Here is a 27,825-nt window from a genome sequence, read left to right on the forward strand (position 1 = left end):
TATACAGAGGGTCGAAGATTTACACAGCAGTAAGTCTTGATACAATCTTTTCAAAACACCTTACAGGTTTAGCCGTCTGCTAGAATCTTGTAATAAGAAAAAAAATCATTAAACAGGGCTCGTAAAATCATAAAAACTTTACTAGACTTGCAGGTCTAGTAACTTGAATACATTACTCGATCTCACTATTATGTACTCTACCCATGAACTGGTCTCATCCTCATTGTCCCACAGTTCACTTTACAAAATCCTCTAACTTTAGTCACAGAAGGAAAAAAACATGTAGACAGACAAACTGACTTTGGACCTCTGTCTCTAAAGTAGAGAAATATGGCAAGATAATACAATTTAAAGGCAACTTTATTGCTCATTACTTTCTGAGCAAGCAGAACACCTGTTGTCAGCTCGCCAGAATGGGTGAGTAGGCTGATAGCTCGTCCTTATTGAATCTGGCTCACTATTGCGAGTGGATTTTCCGAGCCCTGTTAGATTATAGGTACATCCATTTACATAAATATATACCCATATAGATCCAAAGAGGGTCTATGGATCAGGCCTCTTCTGTCATGAGTCTAGTTAAACTCTGTTTCCATCAGTGTCTGGGCTGATAATCTGTGCTTCAGTTTTCAATGTTGTCCTTTTATAGTAGTTTCACTTTCATTTCTTTACTTCTCCTCTTGTTGTTTTCGTTTTTTGAGAGGATAGTGCAGCTTCCCAGGCATTGAAACGTCTGCTTGCCGCTCATTTCATTTGCCGTGTGCTGCATCCCGCGTGGTCATTTCTTCTACATCAAGCAGCCGTCATGGAATGCTGTTGTCCATAGTGAGTGTATCATTGTTTTACCATTCCAAGATGGCTAACGCTTTGATTATAAATGTGGCGGCCATGCTGGACACTTAAAACAACGATAGACTATTTACAATACCACTTAGAGAAGGACACCTACTGTCATGTTTAGTTTCATTATTGGAAGTATATTCCTGCAGTGTTTAGACCACATCATGTTGTCTTTTTTTCTACTTGTTTTCTTTGAGATCATCTAGCGTAAGTTATTGAATATGTTTGTTTTGTTGTGGGCAAGTTATTGGGTGAATATTAACACCTGACAGTGAACTCCGCTCCGTTCACGGAGTTTTACACACTCTGTGGAGCACATGTAGTGCCCAAAAACGCTGCACCGCAGAGCGGAGAGGAGGGTTTTTTTGGAGTGGAGTTTGTTTCCTCACTCGTGCTCATCAACACCAAGAGGCCTATTAGGATGGCGGACGGACCTGCATCTGTCCGCCACCCCCGAGGTGGAGGGACCGTCCGCAGGGGCAGCGGCGGTCCCTCCGTGCGAATTAGGATGTGACCACCACCCTGGCGGTCACATCCCACATCTTTAACATTGTGGCGGGTGCTGCTTGAAGCAGCGCCCGCCGCAAGGTTAAAAATGCATGCTTTGCATTTACATGCACAAAGCGGCAGGCATTGCGCAGGGTGCCTGCCGCTTCGCGCATGTAAATGCAGGGGGGTACCATAGTTACCCCCCATGTGCACCCCCCAGCCCCGACACCCCGGGGCCCGCAAGGGCCCCCCAGAAACAAATCTCCACATGCTTTTCCACGGCGGAAAATCCTTTGCGGAAAAGCATGTTTGCACACACATGATAATTTGGCTGGCGGTGTCTTGCAGACACTGCCACCAAATTGCAGTCAACACACAGCGGATCAGCGGCGGACGGACCTGACGTTCGTCGTGATCCCACCGACATTATGATCTGGCGGGGTGTTTTCAGGGTCCGCGGCGGTGAATCTGCATCCTCTGGGCCGGCGGTGACTTCCACCGGCCCGGAGGATGCGGATTCACCGCAATCATAATCGACCCCCAAGTTGGCTAGCGAGGAAAGTCCACCTCCCCGTCAGATTTTTCCTTGCTTGCGCTTGCCAAGGCCTATTTGGCAAGCGCGAGCGAGGAAAATCTACCTCCTGGCGAGATTTCTCAACGCGGTCAGTTGGATTTCTCAATGTGAGTGGTTGCGGCAGGTTGCGCCCACTAATGCTGAGAAACCTTTCGTTCGCGTTGAGAAAGCTGCCGTTCGAGTAGAAATCTTTTCGAGCAGCAGAAAGGAAGCAGCGCCCTCTTGCGCTGCGCATGGTGCTGTTTGCGATGATTTTACAACGCGAGAGAAACACCTGGCACACAAACAATTCACCATGAACGGCCTGATCCTAACGCACTCCGCCGTTCGCAGAACTCCGCGTCGTGCGGCACAGTTGTTATGTCGCACCTCAGAACTCTGCGAACTCCGCCCAGTCCGAGTCTGGCTGGACGGACACAGAGCAAAGATGAGTGACCGCGCAGGCATGAGAACCGGAGTGCGTAAATCCACCAATGACACAGAAGACACTCTCAATACAAATTGACGCATATTGGCATTGCCAATGCTTGTTAGTAAAGGCACGGAGTCGATAGGTTCAATTCACAGCAGCCAACATACATGCCAACATTTCAGAAGAGCAAAGTGGGAGAATCAAAAAAAAAAATCGGGAGAATGGGGCATTGAATCGGGTTAACGGCCTGTATGGGCTTTGGAAGTGGCTGCTGCAGGATCGGACATTTGAAACGTAAATGCACATATTTTTTAAAACTTTCAGATGCCCGGAGCGCAATGGCAGGGAGAGAAAGAGTGATGCAAGTGTTGTGCACTGGCCTGTCAGGTTGCTGGAAGTGCATGCACTCCTCCTCCCCCTCCTGTGTGGCAGCCCGGGCTGTAACAGCTTCCCCGCGCACACACACAGCCGTCCCAGTACTTCACAGGTCTTTAAAAGACCATTACCTTTTTAATGACGCTTTGTTGGTTTTTCACCCCTTCTAGAGCCCCTGCATCGCCACTCTGACTATTGCTGGAAGAATTAGCACCTTACACAATACCAAACCCTGTTGGCTAAAACCCCCTAGGAATCGGGGGGCATATTATCAAGCCTGTGCGCTAAAATTATCGCCGCTTTATCGGCCGAAAACGGCCGATAAAGCGGCGATAATGGGCTTGATAATATGCTCTATGGAATTCCAATCGAAGCACATGTTAGATGTGAAGACATCTAACATGGGCTTCGATTGGAATTCCACAGAGCATATTATCAAGCCCATTATCGCCGCTTTATCGGCCGTTTTCGGCCGATAAAGCTGCGATGATTTTAGCGCACAGGCTTGATAATATGCCCCCGGGTTTTTGCTTGCAGGAATCGGGAGGCGGGAGACTAACCTTGAAATCGGTAGTCTCACGCCTGAATCGGGAGGGTTGGCATGTCTTGAAGACAGACTATTTAGCCATCAGCTTCTTGGCGCACTGGTGGGTGCTTCGCCTTGGAACGCCCTTAAAATGGCGCCCTGTGCTCTCGCCCAAAAGCGCTTCTGGCTGAGGGTTCAGGACTCGTGACGCTAGTTGGCACCCCCGCTGGGACGCCGCTCGCCTTGGAGGGGAGAAGTGTCTTCACTTCCGGTGTTAGTCTGTGCACTGCAGAAGCTGCAGAGGTGTCCCACACACCTGCCCAGGGTGGCCAGCCCAGCTGTGGCCAGCAGGGGTCAGTGTCGGTCCAGGCTGGCGCTCTGATCTCAGGGCTCTGGTCTATAGCGCTAGGAGGGAAGGGCGCCCTTCTACCCGCTGCAGCCCCCTCAGGTATGTTTAGGGCTGCACCCCTCTATTCCCCCCTCCCCCCTTCTTGGGCATCTGTTCTCCTGGCATAAGAGAAGCCCCCTCCCTTAGCTGCCTGCCCGTGGCCCCCACCAGCCCCCTCCAGGAGGCCAGTGTGCTCAGACCAGCCCACTGCCTGCTGATGCGATTACACTCTAACCATAAAGTAACCATTAACTCCCCCCGAGGTTAAAGGTCAGCACCCCCCTCTCTCCTCACCGCAGCAGGGCCTCCAGTCCAAGGGCAGAGCTGGGACGCGCAGGTACAGCCGAGTTTAACTTTTCAAACTCTCAGAACTTTCATGTATGTTACATGTTCGCCAAATGTTTGTGCATCCTGTTCATGGAATTGTGTATTCTAAATCCCAAAACATACAAAACGTGTGTGAAACGCTCCGTGTGTTCTTAAAACATGGATCTTTCAAAGGTACTGAAATGCTATGTTGTATGGATTATTTATTGTAATCGTAATCTATGCTTTTATTTGTAGACTCCAGAAGTAGGTTTGGGTCCGACGTTATTTGCAGATTAAAAATTCATACAAAAATACAATCTAAATGAAAGTCTAAAAGATGCAACTTAATGGTGAAAACAAAGCACCATGTACTATTGGAACGTGTGTTCGCGTGCTTTATGTTTTTGGTATGGACAATGAATACAGTGTCTGACATGCAAATGTCTGTCATTAATCTGTATTTTGGAACTCTGAACGGCCTGTCCGCGTTATGAGCCCTCGTAGACGCCAATGCATGGTGACGTGTTGAGTAAACTACCCACGTGTTACCCATTGACAGGGCTACCAGACTCATTAGAAATGTGCCTTTCCGTCACCACATTTCTCCCCACCTGCGGAGCCTCCATTGGCTGCCTGTCCACAGGAGGGTCGAGTTTAAAGCGCTAACAACACCCATAGAGCTACCAGGGGTAGGGCCCTGTGTACCTTAGACAGAGACTCCGGAAACACACCAGACTCGGGTCTTGAGAGCCAATCTCCAGCAACTGCTTAGGATTCCTCGTTTTTCTAAAGCCAGGATTGGTGGTCGAGCTTTCTCAGGGAGAACGGCGTCTGTGGAACTCCTTGCCTGACCATGCCTGACCGCCTTCCTAAATCAGAAACTAAACAAGCTTTTAGGAAAGCATTTAAAACCTGGCTTTTCGGCCCCACGTAGACCACTCCTTTCTTTCTTCCTCTGCTGAATCCGCTGTTAGCGCCGGCACACCTCCGTTGGAGGTAGCTGTGCGCTGTATAAATGACCAATTGATTGATTGATTGTTTATTTTCATACTAGAAGTCCCAAAAATAAAATATTGGTCACCAAAGACAAGACTAGCGTGAACACTCAAAATGAAACCGCGCTCTGGCACAAGGGCACTCATTCTTTTGGGCCCGTGGACCTGCAGACGGCGGTGCACAAAGACCTAAGACCTGGCCGTGGAGCCGTGCCTCTGTAGACACCTTAAATTCTGCAATTCTCTGGATGCTGGCTCTATGGTTGAACCTCTAGGCTAGGCCGCCATCTCTTGATCCGGCTCAGAAGCTCTTCTGGGCCCGTGGACCTGCAGACGGCGGTGCACAAAGACCTAAGTCCTGGCCGTGGAGCCGGTTCCTCTGTAGACACCTGAGGTTCTGCACTTCTCTGGATGCTGGCTCTATGGTTGAACCTCTAGGCTAGGCCGCCATCTCTTGATCCGGCTCAGTAGCTCTTCTGGGCCTGTGGACCTGCAGACGGCGGTGCACAAAGACCCAAGACCTGGCCGTGGAGCCGGTGCCTCTGTAGACACCTGAGGTTCTGCACTTCTCTGGATGCTGGCTCTATGGTTGAACCTCTAGGCTAGGCCGCCATCTCTTGATCCGGCTCAGAAGCTCTTCTGGGCCCGTGGACCTGCAGACGGCGGTGCACAAAGACCTAAGTCCTGGCCGTGGAGCCGGTTCCTCTGTAGACACCTGAGGTTCTGCACTTCTCTGGATGCTGGCTCTATGGTTGAACCTCTAGGCTAGGCCGCCATCTCTTGATCCGGCTCAGTAGCTCTTCTGGGCCTGTGGACCTGCAGACGGCGGTGCACAAAGACCCAAGACCTGGCCGTGGAGCCGGTGCCTCTGTAGACACCTGAGGTTCTGCACTTCTCTGGATGCTGGCTCTATGGTTGAACCTCTAGGCTAGGCCGCCATCTCTTGATCCGGCTCAGAAGCTCTTCTGGGCCCGTGGGCCTGCAGACGGCGGTGCACAAAGACCCAAGACCTGGCCGTGGAGCCGGTGCCTCTGTAGACACCTGAGGTTCTGCACTTCTCTGGATGCTGGCTCTATGGTTGAACCTCTAGGCTAGGCCGCCATCTCTTGATCCGGCTCAGAAGCTCTTCTGGGCCTGTGGACCTGCAGACGGCGGTGCACAAAGACCCAAGACCTGGCCGTGGAGCCGGTGCCTCTGTAGACACCTGAGGTTCTGCACTTCTCTGGATGCTGGCTCTATGGTTGAACCTCTAGGCTAGGCCGCCATCTCTTGATCCGGCTTAGAAGCTCTTTTGGGCCCATCGACCTGCAGACGGCAATGCACAAAGACCTAAGACCTGGCCGTGGAGCCGGTGCCTCTGTAGACACCTGAGGTTCTGCACTTCTCTGGATGCTGGCTCTATGGTTGAACCTCTAGGCTAGGCCGCCATCTCTTGATCCGGCTCAGAAGCTCTTCTGGGTCTGTGGACCTGCAGACGGCGGTGCACAAAGACCGAAGTCCTGGCCGTGGAGCCGGTGCCTCTGTAGACACCTGAGGTTCTGCACTTCTCTGGATGCTGGCTCTATGGTTGAACCTCTAGGCTAGGCCACCATCTCTTGATCCGGCTCAGAAGCTCTTTTGGGCCCGTGGACCTGCAGATGGCGGTGCAGAAAGACGGAAGTCCTGGCCGTGGATCCGGTGCCTGTGTAGACACCTGAGGTTCTGCACCAGGAGTTCAATGTTACTCCAGCTGACCCTCGAGAAGACATTCTCCGCCCTCCCTGAGCTGCTCAGGGTATCTCAGCTCAGACCTTCACTCACTTCAGGTAATGACCACGGACGACCGTGTCGAGAGCCGCGTTCATGCCGGGTGGCCTGGTCCATTCGTTCCAAGAGGTGACCTGTGGAAGCCCATCTCTGGGTCGGCTCATCGCTGAGGCCTGATGCCCGGGGAGGGTCTCCAGGGGAGGGGATGTACCACCTCGGCTCGCAGGGGCTTGGTTGCAACCCATGTATGATCCTACAGTGGTCGCAGAACGAGGCCGGTGGACACGGTGGCCTGACCTGAAGATCTCAGCTGACGCGTTTTGTTAAATTTTAACCAGTTTCACAGTAACCAGGACAGTCCGAGATGGTGCGCACAGTGCCTTGTGCACACACAGATGATTTGTGAGTTTGGAGCAGAACAGTAAATGAATAACACGACTCTGAGCCACCGCTGGAGACCAGACCGTCAACACACTAAAGACACCATCAAGAAATTGAAAATCAGCACATAGAATCTGAAAATACTATATGTATCCTTAAAATGTATAATTCATCTATACAGTCTGGGATTATTCCAAGAACATGGAAGGAAGCATTTGTGCGGCCTATACTGAAGAAACCAACGGCCCTCGTATCTGGCTCCAAGATATTGGAACGAGCTGCCTGTTCCCCTCGAAAAATCTCTATTTAACAGCTAAAAGCCTTCCTATTTTAATCACACTCTCGCGCTCTAGTCTCAGGATACAACTTCTAGGCAAGCGCCAGAGGCCCCCGGGTGATTTGCGCGCTATAGAAATTAATTTAACATAACATTTAACCTAACAAAATACTGCCTGAAGGCTCCCCTGCGAGGCCGCCGTTCGGCTTACATTGAGCGACATCACAAGGATGAACACCTGCACAGCCCCACAAAGGAACACAGGTGAAGGCCACACCTACACCTGGCCAGCCATGCTAGGGACAGGGGTGACAGGGCAGTGCTCCAGGTGGGAGCAGGACCGAGGCAGAGAGAGTAAGTGATCCAGAGATGAGTGTCAAGGGTTCGACCCCTCAAGGGGGGCTGGCACCCCACCGAGTGACCCCGGCCATATTATCAACCAAGAGTGTACATCCTCATAGTGCCAATATCGGCCCACTCACCAGCCCTCCTGTCGCAACATACATGTAGCATAAATAAGCAGACAAGACAACTTTTGTTAGAGGAAATTGCTGCAGGTTTATTAGCATACGCATATGCCAACATGGTGGGATATCTTACAGGCAATCCAAAGGCAAGCCGCCCCTCGCGGCCTACCACCTGATGGGCCAACTTGCATTGTGGCCTTAGCCAATCGGTGCTTAGCGGTTGTGGTGAGGGGATAGCCACTCCCACTTCCGGTGAACCCTCGGTCCACCCTCTTGCTCACGCCCCCACCCTACGAGGGGCGGAGCGTTTAAGCAACCCCGCTTGTACAGGTTTCCAACCGCCCGTAGAATAGAAGGGGTGCAGTCGCACCCCAGGGTCCACCGCACAGACTTACTGGGGATATTAGGCCTCAGCACCCTTTGTGCTCCTGAAGAGGCTACCCCTGAGTACCTTTCCGCCTCTGGATCGCCCTGTAACTCCGCCTCAGCCCTGGGTGTGGCGACCGTCGCAGCCAGGGCCCACACCAAGGCCGGCATTCCTACTTACATTCTGCTATTTCTAGGGCCTCTCCCCTATTCAGCAATACTTGCCCGTTTTTAAGTAGTGGGAACGCCCAACAATCCTTCAATCATATCTGCCAAATTAAGCTCTGCCCCCCTGCTCCCCTCAGCATATTACACCCAAACCCATAACATAGCTGGCCGCTTCTGCCAAAGCCTGGCTATAGGACGGGACTTTTTTTCTGTCTTGGATGATCTCGAGGGTCCATCTCTTGGTGCATGCTTGCAACACTTAACCTATTCCATTAGTTGGACAGCCCACTGTCTAGCCGCTAGCTTCTCTCTCATGAATATAAGGCCAGTTTGAGTTTTGCATAGGCAACGTCCCTTCTTAACACTGTGTTGAGCATCTCCTCGTGTTTATCACATGTACTATTCGTCCCCCTTTGCCTGGCACTTGTAGGACCCTATGAAGTTTTTAACAAGCTCTGTATGCAACTGTATATACATGTTGTGCAACTAGGGGTACTGTTACTTCATCACTCGTACTTCCTGGCGTGTAAAAACTGCAACAGGAAACCTTACTTTAGTACCTGAATAACCATCAAATGAAATACTGTCTAGGTGAAATCTTACCAGTGGACTTAGCTAAGGGCCCTTCACTGCGTGTCAACCCAAGTTGTTGAATTTTTTACTGTTAAATATTGCCTGCCCACATCCGGACCCTTCAAGTAAAATGAGTCAAAACAATCGCCTACATGGCCATAAACGCACCAACCTGTGTCCAGAGGAATTAGACAAGTTAGAGTCTTATTGTATCAGCCAGACCGGAAGCGGAGCCAGACTAGAAGGTCCTAGTGGGGTCAGACTGGAGGAGGTATGTGTGGCTAAATCGGGCCCAAAATTCTGTGCAAATTGATCCCACATCACCATCTTGTCAATGGGCCTGAGTATAAGAAACTGGTGATGCTGTGATGCAACTTATGTGAATGTCTCAGCGTGGGCCAGAAAGTCGCGCTTACGGAAGTCAAGACTTGACCACCTGGACAGGCCCTCTCCCCTGCTGTGTGCAAACCTTATAGTGTTTCACAAGTCCTGACCTTCAGATAACTACTGGAAAAGACCCCTGGGCACCCCCCTAATGATTACCATACCAGTCTTCTGCCAATCTACCCGTGTGGTTATCCCTCCTGTCATCTATGAGTTGAGGCCAGTAGTTGAATAAGGTAATTGAGCACCACTGGGCTGAAGTGTAAAGATGTCATGGTAATTGCACAACGGCTACACTTAACACTGCTTCTACATCTCCCCTACAAGAAGTCTGAACCGAGTTGCCACCTTGCCCCCCAAGAGCACTTCCTGGAACAGCCTTAAGGCTCCTGGCCCGGAGCACCCCTGGCCATTCCTGCTTCCGTTCCCTCCTGTCCATCTCAGAGTGGTGCCTGCGTACTTGATCCGATTGTCCTGGAATCAGGAAAAAGGTTACTCTCCAATCCTGGACGTGCTGATCCAGCACCCCACACACTGGCCCCAGTGTGTTCTTCCCCTGTACCTGCTCCACGCCCTGGCAGGCCGGTCTGCTAGGCGTGGTTTGACCATTATAAAATGAAACCTGTGGTTTCTGGCAGAGAGAACAAATCCATGAAAACAGCCCCTAACCAGCACTGACCGGTAAGCATATTGCTAACTCGATCGCCAGGATCAGAGCCCCTTACTTGCGCTCCAGTTGATGTACAAAAGAACTCCTTCCATTATTGCACATGGGATGCATGATATGCCCAGTCACACCATTTGTTTAAAAGAAAACGCATTTCAATATTGTCACCGGGGATGCAAGATTTGCCCACACCCTGCCATTCCTAACCAAGTGAACCCCCCAATTCATTTCCTAGTAAATCAACAAATTGCTCAGACTCATCAGTTGTTTTAACAGAGAAAAATCCCAATATTGCACAGGAACCACCTGCTCTGCTCAGATTCACCAGTTGACTACCAATGTATAACTTCCATGGGTCGTAACCTGCGCGTCCCACAACAGGGACATTAATGACTCCCGGGGAGAACATGGGTGGCCCAGACCCTAGCTCACTGTCCCCCCCAGTGTGCTCTGACCCTTATACCTGTTGATAGTTCAGGTGGTCCCCCATGTGAGTAGGGCGGTTCTCCAGCGCGGTTCCTGCATTTGAGACATAAAACATCCTTTAGAAGCCCTGCCCCCCTCATATACCAATATATATTCTCTGCAATGAGGCAGGGGCCATCAATGCCCCCCACGTTACCAAGGCTAAACCTGTTGGTCTGTTACGAGAACTAGCTTGCCCATATTACATTCTCGGACGGAGTTCGGTGTGGCAAACACTTGCGTACCGCCAAAGGTAGTAGTGTAGTGTTGTGTCTTGAAACTAAGTCAATTATTCAAATGCTAAGTCTGATAATGACCATTGCACTTTGGTGTGTGTGATTTAGTATTGCATCCTAACTCGTCCCCTTACCATTCTACCCAGGAGCACCTCCTCATCCCAGGCCTCCAAACTGACCTCCAAGTTCTCCTCTTTTAAAGACCCTTCCAAATACAATTCATGCCCTCTCCATTATCTGAAGGAAGGCCTCTTATTATAGCAAGTTCTATTCTCCTTGACTATGGAAGTGTCTTCCCATAGTGTTCTTGTGGTTAGAGAGTCTGCCATTTATTGCAGTATTATCCTTCTACCTGTTTTTGGTACTCTTTTGTAACATGCACACGCCACTTTTATCTTGTAACACACTGTTTGCTACCTCTTACACCGTGTTTGCTTCCGGTACTTGCACAAGTGCCACCATTACTTACGTAACCTTTGTTCTTGTGTTTGACTGTCTGCCATGTGTTGCAGTCTTATACCTCTACTTGTACTTTGTACCCTTTTGTAACTTGCGCTCTTGTCAGTTTTTCCTCCTGTGCAGCACCGTTAGCTCCTCCTTGTATTATTTGCCCACGTTTGTCACTTTTCTTCATGTAACCTAGCGTTTGCTTTTGTAAGAAGTTCACCTATAGTGCTCCCATGTATCCGTTCTGTTCCTAATGTAAAGCGCCTGAGCTGCAGAGTGAGCTCTTGAGTAATGCTTCGCTGTGTTCCTGACTCAGGGAGGAGATCGCCACAGGAAATGGAGGAAGGCAAAAGGTTCCCAAGTCACCTGCCTAGACTAAAACGGGTCTGAGGATGCCCACCTACAGTCCGGGCTCACCATTATAAGAAGTGCCGACTGCCGTTGTTACATCTTAACCCAGTCTCTAAAACCTTACAGCATGCTTGCAGTGAAACTCCTGTGCACGTACCCATAGCATACAGCACGCCAAGACCTCATCAGACTAACGGAGAGGAAGGGAATCCGATCTGGCCAGCCGCAGCAATGCTGCCAGCACTGCTTGCACGCCATCCTCTGTATGGCAGCACGAGCTCGCATGCATAGCCGACGCGCTCAACTAAGACAGTACCCCGCTGCACCATTGCGCATGACCCGTGAAAGAGACCCCTGTGGCCTGAGGCACAACTGAGCTCTAAGCTCCGCTAATGACTCCACCCGAAAGTGAACCAAAGAGAGCGCTCCTAAATGATGGCAACAGGGTCTGGGTGTCCTTCCGCCTTACACTCAGAGGACAGACCAAGCCAAAGCTTCCGCCGCATAGTGTTATTACGACTCGCCCCGGAAGAATGAGTGATGCACCAAGGCAACAGAAAATAGACAATAGACTTCTTGGAGTAGGCACTCTTCCAATCACGGAACCAACTCACACAAACCACCCCACCCTATGGCCACATGCATAAGTGCCTGCGACCGTGCCAAGTGCTAGAAAACCATCGGCTCAAATAAGTGCAGAGAAAATACCGGCGAGGCAAGTGAAGGCCTTTGTCTATCTGAGGGCGACATGTTACCCAGCACGGTGCTAGGCCCAGGGGATTAGCATAAGATACCAGGGCAGCCCAACAACCCAAACATCGATAAGCAACAACCATAGAGAATCGTCAAACGCGAGCTGTACTGCATAAAATGTGTTGGACTCTTGTCGTCTCTAAGACAAATGGCAAAGCGGGCTGAAGGAATCGCACAGGAAAAAGGTATGCTTCTCAACTTGGCTTTTCCTGCCCAACGCACAACTTCTGCAGGACACTCTGCTACTTTAACCCCTGCAGTGTCTTCGCATCGCACTCAAAGCATGATGCTGTACGCCAAACACTTCCACCAGAGCTCTGACCTGTAACCCTTGCCCCCAGCACCACTGTTCTACTACAGGACGAAACTCGCTGCTCAGCGACACACAGGACGAAGTGTTGGGCGCCAGAGAGACACTAGAGGAGTTGGTTCCTGCGGCCGAAATCTTCCACCGCTAGCGTTACTTAGCATCTGCACTACTTGACATCTGGACTATATGAACAACAACAATGAAGGGGGAGCCACGCAGCGCTCGCTGCCCTCCCCCAGCGTAACCCCTGGCTCCGTGCGTCTCTTAACTGACGAGTAGAGGCCTGACTAAACTGGGGAAGGAGCCCTGTGAAAATCACTGCCACCACTGGAGGTAATGGTGAGGCCATGTGCCATAGTACAGCATCTGCCTTTCAAAATAGTATCGTCATCTCTACATTTACAATCTTGCGACGGCAACTTCCTAGGACTGGGAAGCTGTCCCCGAATACCAGATCACTGTCACAGCCCCAGACAAAGGATCCCCTCCTTTATCTACGCAGATCTATCCGCATTCAAAATTCCGATACATGACACTCCTCCAGTTTTTATTCAGCCTCCGCACCAAGTTCGTGCTTCAGAGAACAAAAGGCGAGCCTTAAGCGAGGCCCGCATAAGACCAGCCAAGCGCATCTAAGTCGTGTTAACAAAATTATAACCGCACCATGATGAGGCTTGTTTCCAAACAACTAGCCCGATTCCAGTCGGGCCCTTGCTGAGACCAGCATACACCACTCCCACCACCGCCAGAGCAGGGTCCAACAACCGGCCGAGACGAGACCCCCGCAACCGAAAATAAACCTCCGTAACCAACGACAGAGAAAGCAGTGAATTTATAAAGCTTTCTGAGCCAAAAGAGAGGCCATTCTAATATGCATTCACCCTTTCTACGTCCCGTCCAGGGAACATGACTACATGCGGGTATCCCGTTCGTGCTGAGGAGTGGTGGAAGACTCACGCAAAACCTCCAGAGGCCGGCCCGATCACAAGACAGGGGATGAAAGGAGTGTGCCTCAAGACCAGATGGCGTGGCCTCGGCCCGGAAAAGGGGGCGTCGCGGGCAGAGACACAGCGACTTCCACTATGCCCCCGTCTTGCAGTCAGAAGGGACGGCCCGACTCACCGGATATTAACGACGCATCGGAGTTGGCCGAAGAAATGGCCGTCCGCTACCTCCAGTACTTCTATCTCTCAGTCACGAAACCATGTGAGCCTGCCCAAGTACCGGGGGAAGTCCTAAACCTCCCCTCTTAGTCATCACCAATCCCGCAAGTTCAAGTTCAAGAATTTGTATAGCGCACTACTCACCCAGAGGGTCTCAAGGCGCTTGGGGAGGAGGTTATTTATTTATCGAATAGCCAGGTTTTAAGTACTTTTCTGAAGGAGATGTGGTTCTGTGTAAGGCGGAGGTGAGTGGGCAGAGAGTTCCAGGTCTTGGCCGTCAAGTAGGAGAAGGATCTGCCTCCCATGGTGGATCTTTGGATACGCGGGACTGCGGCGAGGCCTAGATTGGAGGATCTTAGTTGGCGGGTGGGTGTGTAGAAGGATAGTCGAGTGTTGAGGCATTCGGGTCCTAGTTTGTAGAGGGCCTTGTGTGCGTGGGTGAGGAGACAGAATGTTATTCTCTTGTTGACGGGAAGCCAGTGGAGGTCTTTCAGGTGGCCGGTAATGTGATCTTGGCGAGGGATGTCCAAAATGAGTCTCGCCGATGCGTTTTGGATGCGTTGAAGTTTTTTCTGTAATTTGGCTGAGATTCCGGCGTAGAGGGTGTTTCGTAGTCTAGTCGACTCGTAACCAGTGCGTGGGTGACAGTCTTTCTTGTCTCGGTGGGGATCCAATGGAAGATTTTTTTGAGCATACGAAGTACGTTAAAGCAGGAGGATGAGACGGCGTTGACTTGTCTGGTCATCGAGAGGGAGGAGTCTAGGATGAAGCCTAGGTTACGAGCGTGGTCTGTGGGTATGGGTGCGGAGCCTAGATCTGAAGGCCACCATGAGTTGTCCCAGGCAGAGGGGGATGATCCTAGGATGAGCACCTCTGTTTTGTCTGAGTTAAGTTTTAGGCGGCTGTTTTTCATCCATATGGCTACTTCTTTCATGCCTTGGTGAAGATTGGTTTTGGCGGTGTTGGGGTCTTTGGTGAGGAAAAGGATCAGCTGGGTGTCGTCAGTGTAGGAGATGATATTGAGGTTGTGTTGGCGCGCGATGGAAGCGAGTGGACTCATGTAAACGTTGAAGAGGGTGGGACTGAGTGATGAACCTTGTGGAACACCGCAGATGACTTCGGTGGCCTCTGATTTGAAAGGGGGGAGGCGGACTCTCTGGGTTCTTCCGGCGAGGAACGAGATGATCCAGTCCAAGGCTTTACCTTTTATGCCGATGTTGCTGAGGCGTTGTATGAGGGTGTTGTGACAGACAGTGTCGAAGGCGGCGGAGAGGTCGAGTAGAATGAGGGCCACTGTTTCTCCGTTGTCCAGTAGTGTTCGGATGTCGTCTGTAGCTGCGATCAGGGCGGTTTCAGTGCTGTGTTTGGCTCGAAAGCCGGATTGTGAGGGATCGAGGGAGTTGTTGGATTTGAGGAAGGCGGCGAGTTGGCTGTTGACGGCTTTCTCAATGACTTTGGCCGGGAATGGGAGGAGAGATATGGGGCGGTAGTTTTTGTGTTCAGAGGGGTCTGCTGTGGGTTTCTTCAGGAGGGCGCTGGCTTCGGCATGCTTCCAACTTTCTGGGAAGGTGGCAGAGTTGAAGGAGCAGTTGATGACGTCACGGAGATGGGGTGCGATGATGGAGTCTGCTTTGTTGTAGATGTGGTGTGGACATGGGTCGGTTGGCGAGCCAGAGTGGATGGAATTCATTAGGTGGATGGTGTCTTTAGTGGAGATTGGGTTCCAGGCGATGAGGTTGTTAGAGGGCGGTTTAGGTTCTGAGGGGGGTGGAGAGGATTGTTCGTTGGAGCTGTTTTCGAAGCTGTTATGTATGTCGGCGATTTTGTTGTAGAAGAAGGAGGATAAAGAATCGCAGAGGTCTTGGGAGGGAGTGATGTCGTTTGAGGCTGCGGTGGGGTTGGTGAATTCTTTGACGATGTTGAATAGTTCCTTGCTGTTATGGGCGTTGTTGTCGAGTCGATTCTTGAAAGCTGATTTCTTGGTGGATCGAATTAGCTGGTGGTGTTTGCGGGTGGCTGACTTGAAGGTGGTCATTGTGAGAAGTTGGCCCGATATGCAACGTTCGCTATTCTAGCGACCGCTATGTATCGTTCCAACGACCCTTATGGTGTCTGGTTGTAAGTCAACCTATAGACCAGCTATCCTAGTAGCGTGGATACGAGCAGTCTAAGGCTAAAGACTCGAGAGGGCGTGTTAAGCCAGCTGTTTACCACACATGTACCCCTTGAACACCCAGTGAAAGGACACCACACAAGTGTTATGAAAATAAACAGGATATTTATTAAGAATCACAACAGCCCTGTACTCTTTATGAGGACAGGGTACTAAGCACAAACCAAATCTCTTTAGCAAATACTTCAAGTGCACAATTAAAACAAGTGTCCGAGGACACGGAAAGGTTAAGGTCTCGGGCGGACCCGATAAGGCAAGTCGGAAGCGAGGGACTCGGGACCCTAGAGTAAGGAGGCTATGCAGGCACCGAAATGCCGAGTTACCTAGCCACGAGGGCTGCGGCTGCACAAGTCTTACAGGCGTCGGGGTCTTCGCTGACGAGCCAGGAGCCGGAAGAAAGGAGTTGCTGGCCGGCGACCAGTGCTGAATAGTTCGTAGAGATCCAAGCCTGGATCGGAGATTGATGAAACCTGAAAGCAGAGGGGACCAAGTTCGTACTACTAGCCAGTAGTCAGAGGGTACCAGGAAGGCACCGGTTGGCCGTCACCTCGACTAGGTGAGTGGGCGACGCTAGGCTCTGCAGTCTCACGGACCAGGAGGCGTTGTCGGCGACCACGGTGGAGGTGCGAGCTGTCCCACGAAGGATGATGCTGTCGGCGTCGCTGGGCCCAGGATGGGGCAACAAGCCTTGGCAGATCTCAGGGCCACGGGGTGGGCCTAAGATGGCGTCTTGAGTGGACCAGGAGGGTCCGGGGTGCTTCTCGCAAAGATGGAAGCAAGGGCCAGTCTGGAGCAACCAGACCAGCAGTGATGATTCTCGGATGTCGTCACAGAAGGGCACAAGCCAGCGGCGAGTGACCAGACAACGTGCTGAGCAGCGAGCAGAAGGGCCCCACGCAGATCGTGGAGATGCTGGGAGACTGCACTTCGGTGCTAGAGCGGCTCAGGGTCGGGGCTTCTCGGACCCCAGAGCACTCACCAGAGAGTTACCTCGATGGTCGTGCTGGTTTTTAAGAGCGTGCAGGTTCTGATGATGGCCGGTCCCTCGAGGTCTCGTCGCACCCACAGATCACAGCTGAGCTGATGACGTGGGTAGAGGTCAGAGGTGCCAGGGAAGCCGGTTCTCGTCGAGCTGGGCCGTCGGATCCTTGAGGAAGGACTTGCAGCAAACCGCAGAGTTCTTAGTTGGTGCCCGCTGATGCAGGGTGACTACTCCTTAGCCACAAGGGAGAAATCTTGAGAAGAGTCTTGAAGTCCTTTCGTAGAAAGTATTCTTGATTCAAAGATGATCTAATTTGGAAGGGTCCCCGCTCCGGTCTTTATCCTAAAGAAAGGGGTGGGTACATGACTAGGTCCTGCCCTAAGGGTGGGACCAGGAAGGGGGGTAGTTACGCCCCTCTCCCCTGCCGGGCTTTCCCCAGGCCAGGGCTGTCGCCCCTGGAACTGGTTCCAACCGGCAGATGCGTAGTGAGCACCGGGGTGCCACTCCGCAGTCACCTTCTCGCCAAAGCCCTACCTACCCAGAATACACAAACCCTGTCTGGGACGGTGCGAACAGCGCCCTCGACAGGAAACCCTTTGTCCAAGTGCTCCTCGCTGGAAGGACTCCCAGCAGCAGGAGGTCAGACTTGTGTCTGTGGTGGCAGCATCCATTTTGTGGAGCTGAGGCTTCAGTTAACTTTAACCGGGGTTCACAGTTACGTACATGTTGTGTCCCTCTAGAAGGGTGGGATACTAACCTCATCGCCAGAGTTGGTGAGAGGGCAGCACCCCGATTCGTATGACACCTTACTCGACATGTCTTGATAACGCGATACCGGAGTTACCGATATGGTACGCGTTATCATGGAACAGCTATTGGGGCTTGATTCCGCAAGCTGCAGCCGGGCTCGGCTCGGGCCTGAACCTAGCTCACACGAGCCCACGCACTCTGCCTTCAGGATTGATAAGGCCTGCCATAGGAGTGACTGATAGTGACTCGGGTGTCCATTGTATGGTTAGATATAGGGCTACTATACCTAAAGCGAAGGGTGGTTACACGTCTTCGCCCCAGCTGTCGTGCAGCCAGTTGTGTCAAATTTAAGAGGCCAGCCAGGGGTGGCATAATACATGCTGCAGCCCCTGGCGGCCCTGGGTACACCTATGCCCTGCGTTACGGGGTCTGATAAGGTGGCCCAGTACCAATTGGTAAATGCACCTAGGGTACATATCGTAATTTAGAAAGAGAACAGCCAGGCTGTGGGTCTGATTAGCAGGCCCACAGCCAGAGAAAGTCGTAAACCAGTGAAACAAAAGCAAAAAATCTGGGTGATCATAGGATTGCAGACCCTACTCTCCTACATGACCCCCCCCCAAACGTCGGAACACTAAGCTAACCTTGACCAGGTGAGTCTTCTTGTTCTAAGTGGAAATATCTGGAGAGCCCATCGGCATTGCCATGATCAGTACCAGGTCTGTGTTCCACTATAAAGTCCATCCCCTGTAGGGAAATGGACCACCTAAGCAGTTTGGGGTTTTCACCCTTCATCTGATTTAGCCACAAGAGGGGCTTATGGTCGGTCTGAATCTTGAAGTGAGTGCCAAACAAGTATGGCCTCAGCTTCTTCAGGGCCCAAACCACAGCAAAGGCCTCCCTCTCAATAGCTGACCAATTCTTCTCTCTAGGGGTCAGCCTTCTGCTTATAAAAGCAATGGGCTGGTCTTGACCATCAAAATTCAGTTGAGAAAGAACAGCTCCCACACCCAACTCAGAAGCATCTGTTTGGACAATGAATGGTTTGGAGTAGTCCGGACTCTTGAGGATAGGCGCCGTGCACATGGCCTGCTTTAGGTCATCGAATGCTTTTTGACAGCTCGCTGTCCACTGAACCTTTTTTGGCATTTTCTTGCTTGTCAGTTCGTTTAATGGTGTCACGATGGAACCATAGTTCCTGACAAACTTCCGGTAGTATCCAGTCAGGCCCAAGAAAGCTCGAACCTGAGTCTGGGTGGTTGGAGGAGCCCAGTCCCTGATTGACTGTATCTTGCTCTCCAGTGGCTGAACCTGGCCTCCACCTACAAGGTGGCCCAGGTATACAACCTGTGTCTGCCCTATCTGGCACTTGGTGGCCTTGATAGTGAGACCTGCTGCTTGCAGTGCCTCTAACGTCTTCCGCAGGTGGACCAGGTGATCCTCCCAGGTGGAGCTAAAGACAGCGATATCGTCAAGATACGCCGCGCAGAAGTCATCCAGCCCAGTAAGGACTTGATTCACCAACCGTTGGAAGGTGGCAGGTGCATTTTTCAGACCGAAGGGCATCACCACGAACTGATAATGCCCACCAGGGGTTGAAAATGCGGTTTTAGGTTTGGCGTCCTCAGCTAACCTGATTTGCCAATACCCAGCTGTCAGGTCAAACGTACTTAGGTAGTTGGCCGAAGCCAATCTATCGATAAGCTCGTCTGCCCTTGGTATTGGGTGGGCGTCAGTCTTAGTGACTGCATTGAGACCCCTGTAGTCTACGCAAAACCTCATCTCTCTCTTACCACCCTGGGTGTGAGGTTTCGGCACTAGAACTACGGGACTAGCCCAAGGGCTATCCGAGGGTTCAATGACTCCCAGCTCCAACATTTTCTGCACTTCACTCTTGATGCAGTCTCTAACGTGATCAGGCTGCCGGTAGATTTTACTCTTCACGGGCAAGCTGTCACCAGTGTCGACCTCATGGGTACACCAATCGGTCTGGCTGGGTGTTAGAGAAAACATATGTCTGAACGACTGAAGAACCTGTTTACAGTCGCTCTGTTGATGTTCGGAGAGGCTGCCACAAAAGACAACACCATCTACCGATCCATCGTCAGGATTCTGAGTGAGCAGGTCGGGGAGAGGGTCACTCTCCTCCTCCTGTCCCTCATCTAGGGCCATGAGCAAACTCATGTCCTTCCTGTCGACATATGCTTTTAGCCTGTTGACATGGAGCACCCTGTGGGGGCTCCGGGGAGTTCCCAGGTCGACCAGGTAGGTGACCTCTCCCTTTTTCTCCAGGATGGTGTAGGGCCCGGACCATTTGTCCTTGAGTGCTGCTGGGGCCACTGGCTCCAACACCCACACCTTCTGTCCGGGCTGGTAAACAGTCAAGACAGCCTTTTGGTCATGCCAAGCTTTTTGGAGTTCTTGGCTGGCCTTAAGGTTTTCAGATGCCTTTTCCATGTATTCAGCCATCCGCGAGCGGAGGCCAAGCACATAGTCCACTATGTTGGTTGCAGGCTTTTTGAGAGGTCTCTCCCATCCTTCCTTCACCAAACACAGGGGTCCCCTTACAGGATGCCCGTACAAAAGTTCAAAAGGGCTGTAGCCAACCCCCTTCTGTGGGACTTCTCTGTAGGCGAACAAGATGCAGGGGATCAGGACGTCCCATCTACGCCGAAGCTTTTCCGGTAGTCCATGAATCATCCCTTTTAGGGTCCTGTTGAATCTCTCAACAAGCCCATTGCATTGTGGGTGATAGGGTGTAGTGAACTTGTAGTTAACACCACATTCCTTCCACATAGCAGTTAAGTAGCTCGACATAAAGTTGGCACCTCTGTCGGAGACGACCTCCTTAGGGAAGCCCACTCTGGAGAACACTCCAACTAGGGCTCTTGCCACCACAGGGGCTGTAGTGGTCCTAAGGGGAATAGCTTCAGGATACCTGGTGGCATGATCCACTACCACCAGTATAAACTTGTGCCCTGATGCTGTAGGTGGTTCCATGGGACCGACGATGTCGATCCCCACCCGTTCAAAGGGTACCCCCACCACAGGCAGTGGTATAAGGGGGGCCTTTGTCGTGCCACCTGACTTACCACTGGCTTGGCAAGTGACACAGGAGCGGCAAAACTCCTTGGTATCTTCGTTCATGTGAGGCCAGTGAAAGTGTGAGACGAGCCTGTCCCACGTTTTCGTCTGGCCCAAGTGACCTGCTAAGGGAATCTCGTGGGCCAAGGTAAGTAGGAAACCACGCTGAGACAAGGGTACAACCAGCCTCCTGGTCATGCCAGGCTTGGGGTCTCTTGACTCAGTGTACAGGAGTCCATCTTCCCAGTATACCTTGTGGGTACCTGTGGCGTTCCCAGCAGCCTCAGCAGCAGCCTGCTGTCTGAGGGGTTCAAGAGAAGGGCAGTCTAACTGGTCCTTCCCCAGGTCTTCCCTTGAGGGTCCCCCTGAACCCAAGAATTCAACTTGATCAAGTTCGAATTCCCTAGGCTCAGTTTCCCGCAATTCCTGTAGGTCAGCCTCCTCCGAGACTTGATCCTCGACCTGGGGCAAGGGGGAAGGCGCAGCCTTAACCCTACTGCTCTTTTTCTTGGGAGGTGTCTGGTCCTTTGTTCCAGGATCCAGCACCTGTTCAGTGGGGCATTTCCTGACCTGTGACCTAGTCACGGCGAACACATGTGCTGGCAAACCTAACATTTCCATGTGAGTCCGGTGCTCCACTTCTGACCATTGTGACGACTCCAAATCATTGCCCAACAAACAATCCACTGGGAGGTCTGGACTAACTACAACCTTCTTTTGGCCAGTTACCCCTCCCCAGGAGAAAGCTACAATTGCCATACTGTGATTGGTAGTGACATTGCTTGCATTGGTCACCAGGAATTCTGTACCTGGCATGATCTGTCCAGGGTCCACAAAGTTAGGCGTCACCATGGTGACGCTGGCACAAGTGTCCCTATAGGCCTGAGCCATCTTTCCATTTATGAAAGGCGTCTGTCGGTATTTGCCCAAAGAATTGGGGCTTACGTCAGGGGACACGTCCACGTCCCCTGTACTGACAAGGACAGCCTGAGTGAGTGTGCCAACTAAGTTGTCACGCCCCTCAGAACCCAGGGTTAACCCTACTAAACCCTTGGGAGGCGCACTACCACTGCTGACTGTACTAGGGGGCACAGGTGCCTTAGGGGCTGCAGTGGCAGGAGTCTGCCCTCCTCCTTTCTTGGTGCACTCACTAAACCAGTGAGATTTACTTTTACAGTACTGGCACCATCTTTTGGATTGGCCTTCTTTCTTCTTTTGGGGAGCCTGACCCCCACCCTCTTTGGGTTGTTGGGGACCTGTCGAAGACTTCTGGTCATTTTGTTCCCCTTTAGAATCTTTACCCTTCTGGTCTGCTTTCTTCTGACCACCTTGATTCTGGCCCTGGTTCTGTTTAACTCTCGTACGAACCCATCTGTCTGCCTTCTTTCCCAATTCTTGGGGAGAGGTCAGATCCGAGTCGACAAGATGCTGATGCAACAACTGGTTCTGACAATTGTTTAAAATTTGTTCTCTCATCATCAAATTATACAATCCTTCGTAATCAGTAACCTTACTGCCCAGCAACCAGCCCTCAAAAGCCTTAGTGGCACAATCGACAAAATCAGACCAATCTTGAGACTGCGTTTTCTGGGTATCCCTGAACAGCACCCTGTACTGTTCAGTGGTTAGGCCGAACCCTTCAACGAGCGTATTTTTCAAGATTTGGTAATTGTTAGCATCCTCTAGCCTTGTGGTGAGGAGCTTGTCTCTTCCTTTTCCTTCAAAGGAGAGCCACAAGATAGCTGCCCACTGACTCTGGGGAACGCCCTGCACAGTGCAGGCCCTCTCCAAAGCAGTAATCCATTTGTGGATGTCGTCCCCTTGTTTAAAGGGGGGCACTATCTTACCAAGGTGTTTCGTATCGAAACTCTTTTCCCTATTACTAGGTACATTGCTGCCACCAGTGGGGACTACCCCACTTAACTGTTGCTCTCTTGCAAAGGCAAGCCTCTCCTTGGCCAGGGCAAGTTCTTCCCTTTCAATCCTTAGATTAGCTGCCCTTTCCTTAGCTTCGTACACTCTCCTCTGGGGGGACGTCATCCCTCTCTGAGACGAGTTGTGAGAGCCATTGGTTTGAAGGGATCTGCCAGAGCCTCTCGACAGAGATCTGGCTCGTCCATTCCCAATGTTAAGCTGACCTGATAGTGGCCCCAGGGGTCCCCCAGTACCGCTATCATGTTTGCTTAAGTTGGACCTGCTTAGTCTGATGACTTCTACCTGTCCCTTATCTGCCTCATCCCCAGAGAGATCCTCATCCTCATCTTCCTCCCCATCTTCGTTCTCAGTTGCGAGGTGGATGAGGTCAGGATCGTCTCGGGTTCCCTCGAGGGGAGGCATGTCTCCTTCTGGATTAGAATGGCTAAGAAGCTTCTCAGCCTTTCTGGCATCATAAGTCTCGAGGAGACCAATCAGAAAGGAGGTGGTGGGGTTAGCCCCTTGCTTAATCTTCCTAGAGGTACATACTTGTCGTAACTCATGGAAGTTAAGCGCAGTATATCTTGAAGGGATGACCTGTGGAGGGTCAACTGACACAAGGGGAGACTCAGAGTTTCCTCCTTTGTCCGACATACTGCTTCTAGTGTGGTGTAAGTGATGCACCTACCTACACTATGTGTTTTCCTACTGTTCCCTTGCTAAGAGTTGCAGCCAAGGTGTGCTAAGCCTTGAGGAGCTACAACAGCTGGTTCAGTAGAACTCAGAGTATTCTAAGCTTTAGTTATATGTACTAACAGTACTTATGCGATCTTTCAACAAGATATTCTTAGGATACGTGTGGTAAAACAACAGCAAGCTCAAATCCCAACCGCTGCTCACCAATGTGAGAAGTTGGCCCGATATGCAACGTTCGCTATTCTAGCGACCGCTATGTATCGTTCCAACGACCCTTATGGTGTCTGGTTGTAAGTCAACCTATAGACCAGCTATCCTAGTAGCGTGGATACGAGCAGTCTAAGGCTAAAGACTCGAGAGGGCGTGTTAAGCCAGCTGTTTACCACACATGTACCCCTTGAACACCCAGTGAAAGGACACCACACAAGTGTTATGAAAATAAACAGGATATTTATTAAGAATCACAACAGCCCTGTACTCTTTATGAGGACAGGGTACTAAGCACAAACCAAATCTCTTTAGCAAATACTTCAAGTGCACAATTAAAACAAGTGTCCGAGGACACGGAAAGGTTAAGGTCTCGGGCGGACCCGATAAGGCAAGTCGGAAGCGAGGGACTCGGGACCCTAGAGTAAGGAGGCTATGCAGGCACCGAAATGCCGAGTTACCTAGCCACGAGGGCTGCGGCTGCACAAGTCTTACAGGCGTCGGGGTCTTCGCTGACGAGCCAGGAGCCGGAAGAAAGGAGTTGCTGGCCGGCGACCAGTGCTGAATAGTTCGTAGAGATCCAAGCCTGGATCGGAGATTGATGAAACCTGAAAGCAGAGGGGACCAAGTTCGTACTACTAGCCAGTAGTCAGAGGGTACCAGGAAGGCACCGGTTGGCCGTCACCTCGACTAGGTGAGTGGGCGACGCTAGGCTCTGCAGTCTCACGGACCAGGAGGCGTTGTCGGCGACCACGGTGGAGGTGCGAGCTGTCCCACGAAGGATGATGCTGTCGGCGTCGCTGGGCCCAGGATGGGGCAACAAGCCTTGGCAGATCTCAGGGCCACGGGGTGGGCCTAAGATGGCGTCTTGAGTGGACCAGGAGGGTCCGGGGTGCTTCTCGCAAAGATGGAAGCAAGGGCCAGTCTGGAGCAACCAGACCAGCAGTGATGATTCTCGGATGTCGTCACAGAAGGGCACAAGCCAGCGGCGAGTGACCAGACAACGTGCTGAGCAGCGAGCAGAAGGGCCCCACGCAGATCGTGGAGATGCTGGGAGACTGCACTTCGGTGCTAGAGCGGCTCAGGGTCGGGGCTTCTCGGACCCCAGAGCACTCACCAGAGAGTTACCTCGATGGTCGTGCTGGTTTTTAAGAGCGTGCAGGTTCTGATGATGGCCGGTCCCTCGAGGTCTCGTCGCACCCACAGATCACAGCTGAGCTGATGACGTGGGTAGAGGTCAGAGGTGCCAGGGAAGCCGGTTCTCGTCGAGCTGGGCCGTCGGATCCTTGAGGAAGGACTTGCAGCAAACCGCAGAGTTCTTAGTTGGTGCCCGCTGATGCAGGGTGACTACTCCTTAGCCACAAGGGAGAAATCTTGAGAAGAGTCTTGAAGTCCTTTCGTAGAAAGTATTCTTGATTCAAAGATGATCTAATTTGGAAGGGTCCCCGCTCCGGTCTTTATCCTAAAGAAAGGGGTGGGTACATGACTAGGTCCTGCCCTAAGGGTGGGACCAGGAAGGGGGGTAGTTACGCCCCTCTCCCCTGCCGGGCTTTCCCCAGGCCAGGGCTGTCGCCCCTGGAACTGGTTCCAACCGGTAGATGCGTAGTGAGCACCGGGGTGCCACTCCGCAGTCACCTTCTCGCCAAAGCCCTACCTACCCAGAATACACAAACCCTGTCTGGGACGGTGCGAACAGCGCCCTCGACAGGAAACCCTTTGTCCAAGTGCTCCTCGCTGGAAGGACTCCCAGCAGCAGGAGGTCAGACTTGTGTCTGTGGTGGCAGCATCCATTTTGTGGAGCTGAGGCTTCAGTTAACTTTAACCGGGGTTCACAGTTACGTACATGTCGTGTCCCTCTAGAAGGGTGGGATACTAACCTCATCGCCAGAGTTGGTGAGAGGGCAGCACCCCGATTCGTATGACACCTTACTCGACATGTCTTGATAACGCGATACCGGAGTTACCGATATGGTACGCGTTATCATGGAACAGCTATTGGGGCTTGATTCCGCAAGCTGCAGCCGGGCTCGGCTCGGGCCTGAACCTAGCTCACACGAGCCCACGCACTCTGCCTTCAGGATTGATAAGGCCTGCCATAGGAGTGACTGATAGTGACTCGGGTGTCCATTGTATGGTTAGATATAGGGCTACTATACCTAAAGCGAAGGGTGGTTACACGTCTTCGCCCCAGCTGTCGTGCAGCCAGTTGTGTCAAATTTAAGAGGCCAGCCAGGGGTGGCATAATACATGCTGCAGCCCCTGGCGGCCCTGGGTACACCTATGCCCTGCGTTACGGGGTCTGATAAGGTGGCCCAGTACCAATTGGTAAATGCACCTAGGGTACATATCGTAATTTAGAAAGAGAACAGCCAGGCTGTGGGTCTGATTAGCAGGCCCACAGCCAGAGAAAGTCGTAAACCAGTGAAACAAAAGCAAAAAATCTGGGTGATCATAGGATTGCAGACCCTACTCTCCTACAGGTGGGTTAAGCCGTAATCAAAAAAGTTCCCCTTTGTACAACCTTACTCCAATGTGACCCCAAAAGAATCTGCCCTGGGCTCAGTTAGGGTGCACTAAATATAAATATACAGGGAGCGCTTGTTCTACAATAAAAGCTCTTGCAACTGTTTCCTCACTTTAAAAACAATCACCTTTATTTACTCTTTAAGAAAATACATTAAAGAATACCATTTCTACACCAACTAGTATATGCAAATTAAAAAGATTAAAATACACATTTCTTACAGTTCATCATATTCTATCGCTTGTATGTTTGCCAAACATCATTGTCACCACATGTCATGAACCGTGTGGTCGTAAAATGGCAGATCCTGCATAAGAACCCTCCGCCATGCTTGCAGACCCTGCATGGCATAGGGGTAAGCCACCCCTACAACAGGCCTCAGAGCCTAAGGTAGAGGCACTATATTACACGTGTGGACATATCTGCACGGGCAGTTCTGCCCCCGAGCTGGGCAGTTCAAATGCTGGCAGCACAAGTGACCAGGGACGCCACTTTAAGTACATGTGCTGGGTACCCGTCAAAACGGGTTCCCCCGCTACTTGATGGCTTCATTGGAACCAAAGATGTTTGGTATCAAACATCTCGTATTAATAAGCCGACACTGATTCTAGTGCTGGATTTATCAATACATGCACCCACAGGGCAGCTTAGAGGCGTCCCCTGAAAACCTACCAACTACTAGTGTGCTGGCTGTCTGGTCCTGACCAGCCTGCCAACACAGACGAGTTTCTGACCCCCAGGGGTGAGGGCCTTTGCTCTCAGGAGATCATAAACAAAGCCTGTCAGGCAGAGGGGTTTATACCCCCTCCAACAGGATGACCTTCAAAGAGCCCGCGCCTTTGGTATGCATATCGGGCATCCCTCAGATGGATGGCCCCCCGCTGCCGAGGGCCCATTTGGTACCTGGACGGGGGAGAAAACTAGTCAGAGAGGCGTGTTCATCCTCCGGCTAGTTCCTCCCCTAAGGTGGGCTACCTGATGTGAACACAACATTTCAGAGTCTGCCATCTTTGTAATGGCAAACATAGGAACCTTGGGACAGGTTTATGCCCACCTCCCACAGGAAGTGGTCATGTAGGGGTATAGTTACACCATGGAGAAGTGTGGCTCAATGGTTAGAGCGGCAGACCCTGATGCAGAAGTCTAGCCCGGGACCAGGGTTCAATTCCCCACCTCGGCGGGTCTTGGGCTCAAAATTCCACGGACCTGATAATTCTCGCCTCAGTGCCTATTCCAATCATGGAGTCCCACTCTGCAACTCTGGGCAATAGCTTCTTAATCTCCACAACGGCCCCCACAACGCTAAGGATGCCTGGCCTCCACCTTGGGGGAGCCCCGGAGTGGACGCCTCACAGGGAAAGCCAGGATGGGTTCCACAGCGGTATTCGTACAAGCGCCTTGAGACCCTTGCGGGTGAGTAGTGCGCTATACAAGTATCAATTTACATTTACATTACATTACATTTACCATTGGCTACTACTCTACACTCCCTTAATGCACCTAATTCAAGTATTTAGGGGAGCCCCTGGCACCAAGAACTCGGGTCCTCCCGGTCCAAAAGAAGCACAAAAGCAGAAACTGACTTGGCGCCAACTCTGCCAGCTGTTTGCCTATTCCCAACAATTGCACCGAAGTCTGCTCGTCCTGCAAGCTGCTGAGCCTCCAAAATCCTGGGAGGACTGCAAGCACTTCTAACAAGACGCTGGAACTCCTGTGGACATTGGAACTGTTCCCCTGCACCGTGCAGGCTCCACAGACCGACCTTTGAGGACTGTGGACCGTCAAGGACCCGACACCAGAAAGCACCACACCCCCGAGCCACCTAGCCTGAGTTGA

General features: G+C 51.7%; 1 protein-coding gene across 4 annotated transcripts in view; it reads left to right on the top strand.

The window, feature by feature from the left end:
* The window catches only part of LOC147665747 (2-Hydroxyacid oxidase 2-like), a 198,796-nt gene that overhangs the window by 97,188 nt on the left and 73,783 nt on the right, over positions 1-27,825 (top strand). The window contains exon 1 of one of the 4 annotated variants that reach the window (XM_086949550.1): positions 3,821-3,938. The exons of the other annotated variants lie outside the window; for them this stretch is intronic. The gene's annotated coding sequence lies outside the window, so the exon portion shown is untranslated. Of the gene's footprint in view, positions 1-3,820; positions 3,939-27,825 lie in introns of those variants that run through there. 4 annotated transcript variants of the gene reach the window in all.

Source organism: Lissotriton vulgaris, unplaced genomic scaffold (assembly GCF_964263255.1).
Source record: "Lissotriton vulgaris unplaced genomic scaffold, aLisVul1.2 SCAFFOLD_2093, whole genome shotgun sequence".
In the NCBI taxonomy this organism is placed as follows: domain Eukaryota; kingdom Metazoa; phylum Chordata; class Amphibia; order Caudata; family Salamandridae; genus Lissotriton; species Lissotriton vulgaris.